Source organism: Dermacentor andersoni, chromosome 6 (assembly GCF_023375885.2).
Source record: "Dermacentor andersoni chromosome 6, qqDerAnde1_hic_scaffold, whole genome shotgun sequence".
In the NCBI taxonomy this organism is placed as follows: domain Eukaryota; kingdom Metazoa; phylum Arthropoda; class Arachnida; order Ixodida; family Ixodidae; genus Dermacentor; species Dermacentor andersoni.
In genome coordinates this window covers 13676034-13681642 of record NC_092819.1, presented here as the reverse complement: position 1 = coordinate 13681642, position 5609 = coordinate 13676034, and the positions used below count along the sequence as shown (strand labels likewise).

Genomic DNA, 5609 nt, shown 5'->3' with positions numbered 1-5609 from the left:
TTACCAAGGAAGCGTGGGAAGCGCTCCTGCGAAGTCCCGTCTTTGAGGACCAAATCCTGGCCGTCCAGCGCGCCCGCGATCGGGCTGGCAGACTAGATCTGTCAGTCCCGTCGTGGGATTAGTCGGGTGCGCGTTTCATCGCGTTTTGCTGGACCAAATAAAGGTTTATTCACTCCCTCACTCACTCACTCACTCACTCACTCACTCACTCACTCACTCACTCACTCACTCACTCACTCACTCACTCACTCACTCACTGTCTACAAAGAAATTACACAAGCCTTTCACGGCTTCTTTCTGCTTATATGGACAGGATCACGGACAGAGCAGTTGTTGTTGTTGTTTTTTTACAGATAAGAGACACCTATCAAAGGTCAAGGTGATTACGACGTGTCTTTCGATGTTGGTAAAATTGTAGATATTTGATTAGGGTGCGTTCTACAGTAGCTTTCGGCCTTTAAGTAGGTGTAAAGTAGCGTACGGGATTCCTGGCGTGTTCTCGCACATGATGTAAGAGTGTGTCTAAATCCCTTCCTATCTTGAGGTTTGGTGAGAAGCGTAACAAAGAGTCTATGTTGTACAAGACATACGATTTTGTCCGTTCATCAAACCACGTGGTATTTCATAACATGCGTCTCAATTCTTCAAGTGCTGTTTTCGCGTCGGAGGAAGGAAATTTTATGGGCGTAAGTTCATTTAGTGTATGTGGCGGATAAATGCTCGTGTAGGTCAAGCGCTGCGGCCTCTTTATGTCTCGAACTTTCATTCTCTGGACTTCAGGTTGTGATTCGGGAAAATAACAACTCTGCCGAGTGTGTTTTACAGCGAAGCTGTATATGGCCATGTTCTAGCAGACCGATGTCCGTAGACCAAAAACCATGGGCTGATGCCAAAGATAGTGCAATACCGGGTCGACCCACGGTGGAGTTGAAGCAGACTTCAAGCACTCCGCCAATTTGCAAAAGAAAGTTTAATATCTTGGTTCTAAATACAACCGTAACAGATGGTAAGCTGATAAAAACAGATATTACATTTTGAGCCGCGTCGGCCATGTTTACGTTCGCACCGTTCTCTCTTTGTCGGCGTTCCAAGCGCTTGCGTATCCCATTTCCTTCCGCTCTCTCGTCGTGGAGGTCCTGTCGAAACGTCACGCGTGTCTAGTTTTCTCCGGTTCCTCGGAGCAGCGTTGCCGTCGTCCACGCCTATATAAAGATCACGGTAAATGAGTCCGTATCTATGTTAGAAATTCTGTGTCACCTTTTTGTCGTATGCTAAACAGCTTCGCTGGTCATCCAACTTCACAGAGTGGTATCGCTGATGATTTTTTTCTTCTTTGCCCCGAATTTTGTTTCCATGACAATAGCACCCACCCAGAATTGTTCCCGGGTCCAACAGTTATGTCCTGTCGTGCGTTGTCGTCGTCGTCGGGCTGACCATTGCTGCTTTGAGGGGTACTCCACAATCAGGCGGACATAGTGGCTTCTAGCGCAACCACCTCAAATTTCTGAAAAGCTTAAAAATTCTGGTATGAAAGAAGGCATCAGAAACTACATTCTCATCACGTGCCATCGTTACACGCAGCGCTTCGATTGCCTGTTCTTCTGCCCCTCTGTCGGCGTTTTCTCGCGCTTCTTGTAACTTTCCAACCATACAGATAACGAACCGAAAGTCAATCAGGAGGCAGACATTACCTTGGACTTAAGCCTCTCGAAGCTTTCACCAAAAGTGGGGCAGCGGGCAGGAAGCAGGCGCTTTCTCACCCACCACCAATGAGCGCGCAGCACTTGTCACGGTGAGTAGCAAGAAGGAAGGCGCCAACAGTGTTCCGTGAGTGCAGCCAACGTTTCTGAAAGGCGGTGCTGGCTATGCCTTCCGAGGGGAGGATTCGACGAAGTGAACAGCAGATCGCAGAGGTGGGACGAACGTGTAAAAATTACTTACCGTAAGACCCGCCTCCATTCCCTCTCCCCAATTTTATACCCTCCTTATAGATCAAACTGTCTCACCAAAAGTTCCGCACTGGAAATTGATCGAATACTGTCATCCCTTGAGCTACGACACGTCCTTGGCGCTTCAACTAATGCTGCCTGTGCAGCTCGTTCGACAAGGGCGCTTTTAAACTTCCGCAGAGGCACTGGTCTTAACGCGACACGTTAGTCTATTGAGCGTTGTGGCGCGTTTTGTGTATGTTTTGTGTATGTTCCTTAAAGGGCCTCTTTCTGTCCTTCTCTTTACCTCAAGTAATACATTAAACGCACCCGAAAATTTCTGTTTGGCTGGGAAGGACACCTTGAGGCCGCTGCCAGGCATCGCAGCTGATCGTAAACGAAAAAATTAGGTTGCAGTTTTCGTTTTGCTACTTTAGGAATGGGACATCTATTTACTTTATGCCTGCAATGAGCCGTGAATTGGGCCTTCTCGAGAAGCGCACTCTTGGTGAACTAAAAAAAAAATTGTGGCGTCAGGAAGGAGTCTGTATACAGTGCTTACACGAATAACTCTGTCAGGAGGCGCGACGTTATATAATACATGATAGGTGACCCTAATCTTTGACTTAGGTGTCTCTTAGTGGCACTCGCACCTCGGCGTTGGTGTTCTTTAGGTTAAGCGAGCGAATGTCTTAGCCCTGGCACGACATGCGGGCGAGGAGCGAAGGAGGCTGAGGAGGATGCGCAGCGCGCGCCACCTGGCGGCGTGTAGCCCCTTAGCGAGCGGCGCACGAAGCCCACCTTACGCGCCCTCTCCGTTGATGATGTCATAGAATGTAACTAGGGTGCGCGTGCAGCCGTTGCGAGCAAGCTAGCAGGTGTGAGCCGGGAGAGGAAAAGTGAGATAGGAAAGAGTGACGTCACATCCACTCTGCTATACAGATGTCCAGTTTATGCCCGGCATCTGTTTTGCATTAATTAGCAGGTTAAATACCATGCCACTTTCTTGTGTGTGACGTCATTAGTGACATCATTACTCCCCCTTTCAACTTCCGGGTTTCCAGGAATTTCCCCAAAGTCGTGCTCTCGTGGCGAGTGCCTAAAGTGCCCGGACAAAGAAAGAGTTATAAAGAGAGTTAGCCTCTTTTAAGACTCTCTTCAAATATTACAGCACACAATGCCGGTAAAAGAACCCGGGTTCGGTGAAGCAGGCTGTGTCTGACATGATAGAAAAGAAGCTCAGCCGGGAAGAACAGAATATGGTTTTTCTGAGTGTCATATTGAACGGTCGACGATAAGTAACGCCCCGAGGTTATGTTGCCCGGCTAGTTGGTCACCTGCAGGCGGCTATATCTATTCATTTACTCATTTGCGTTGAAATACTGTAGCCTATAATGGCTGCCATAAGAACTGGTATAAAGGTTATAGTAACAGAAGTAAAAGTAACAAACCCTTACATTACTGAAATATTTGACACTTTGCATCCGTCAGGGCACCTTGAAGTTTGCTACTTCCAGGAAGCCTAAATTAGTCATGTGGAGCTATGCGTAGCTGCAGGACTTCCCAGCCTTCAAAGCGAACGGAAAGGCGCGCTGCGAGTTTTCAACTTATTTTTACGTCACCTGACTGAATTTACGACGCGCATTCTGGCCATGCGCAACAGTGGCCCTTTCCTTCTCAAGCCTAGGAACAAAACGACTCGTGAAAACCGCAATATCGTGTGATAGTTCATATTCACTTCGTAAAAAAAAGGTTTTTCGTACGCATAAAGCAAAAAAAAAAAAAAAAACATGGTCTTTGTACCTTATGTGTAAAATAACACGCGAATGAAGACGGCGAAAAAAATACTATAAGAAATAAACTGCGAATGCAGGAGGTGTCACTCTTGAATGCAGGAAATGTCACTATTTCTGAGAAACAAAATCCTTTGCAGGCGATTATAAGTTGAAGGTCACAACGTTTCGCTTCGTGTTCCCACAGTGATTTTAAAAATGAAATAAAAATACTAAGACAATACAACTAAAGTTGCACTTACTTCGGAAGAGTCTGTTACCGTTACCGCACAGCCCCTATTCGATCTACAGAATAGTGTCACTTGTACCAAACGCATGTGGTAGTATAATATAATGATATAGTTCACCATTCGTACCCCAAGGTCCTCGTGGGGTGTAAGTACCGGTAAATAAATCATGATTACGTGTAGATGTGCACCAAACCATAAAATATGGTAACGACCTTTCAGATATTCACTTTTTTAAGACTCCTCTTTGCAGACTGTTCTTAAAGCTTTCGTGCTGTAAACGTAGGTTCGTCAGCCATTAGGTCTTTCGCTCGAACGTAAGAAGCTTTTAGGATACATAATGCATGCACTCTGAGCGCGTAGACATGAAAAATGAGGTCGTGCATTGATATCTTGTGGTTTTAGTATTTCTTTTTTGCTTTTCTCGCAAGACTTTTCATAAACAAAATCTTGTGGACTTCCCGACACATTAAAGAAAGCGAGCGAACTGCGTTTCTTATACCTTACATATTTTATGCATGCATAATATCTACGCTTACAGCACAGAGGCCTACACGCCGAAGGTGCAGCAACAGTGAAAAAACACATTGAATTTTTACTGGAATGTTTTCGATACCTTTTCAACGCGATAATCTTCTGATAAAATTATACTTAGGATTGTTTACTGTCGTTCAAAGGGGGAAAAATATATCCTTGATGAAGTGTGTAACGAATAGAAAAGTACGTACATTTTCAAAGCAAAGCTTTGCTTGCATTTTAAGAACTCTGTAGATGCCGGTGCCATCTGTCACGTACTTGAAATGTGTTGAGTCATTGAGCATACTTTTTTTCAGTTCTAGTTATTTTTTTTTCTAGAAATCAGATGAACAACCTGCCGACACGGGCACCTTTACTCACAAGGGCAAATGTTTTTATCTGACTTCCAGAACTCCAGAAGAACTAAAATAGATGACCCTCTTCAGACTGTGTACAATGTCAAGCCTCGGAAGCCTCTGTAGAACATATCCTCATAAAATGTCTACAATTCGACCAACATCGGGAGACATGTTGAAGCCACTGTAGAGCAAAGAAGCACAGACAGAAAAAGAGGTCAGGGCACGACGCCCACGGTGTCCAGTCCTCTTTCTTGTCCATGTTTCTTTGCGCTACTGTGGCTTCAATACATATTAACCAACTCGCCCCAAGAAGAAGCTTTACTATCGGGAGACACTTCGAGGCCGTCTGGACGCCGTAATAGACGTCCCTTTTCTGAGAAAAAATTACTCGGTCTCTGGTCCGGTCGCTGTAAAAAAAGAGAAGCTGTAAAAACCTGGCGTGGTTTTCTTGTGGACAGTACTCTCACTAGTTCCTAGTGAATAGTGCAATTATGTGAGATAGTTATGCCTGGCAACAACGTCATAATTACTGACTTTGTCATACCATTTGACATTTCGTGTGCTTTGATGTGCTTTTATCGCGTCAAACTTCTTGTACGCTTTGCTCTTAACAGATACATTTAATCACCATACTAACCGTACTTGTCATAGGTAATACATTGACTCTGTGTGATGCATGCATAAATTTGCAGTTTTTATTGAGATCTTTGTATATTTAAAGAGTTAGTACAGGAAGTTTCACTCTTTGCGATTGTAGAAGCTTTTGCCTATCTCTTTTCATTTCTT

General features: G+C 44.8%; 1 non-coding gene across 1 annotated transcript; it reads right to left on the bottom strand.

Annotated features, from left to right (window-relative positions):
- Nucleotides 1-873: 873 nt before the first annotated feature.
- Nucleotides 874-1056, bottom strand: LOC126521756 (U2 spliceosomal RNA). Its single transcript, XR_007597283.1, has one exon. It is a non-coding gene; the product is annotated as a U2 spliceosomal RNA (small nuclear RNA).
- Nucleotides 1057-5609: the final 4553 nt, after the last annotated feature.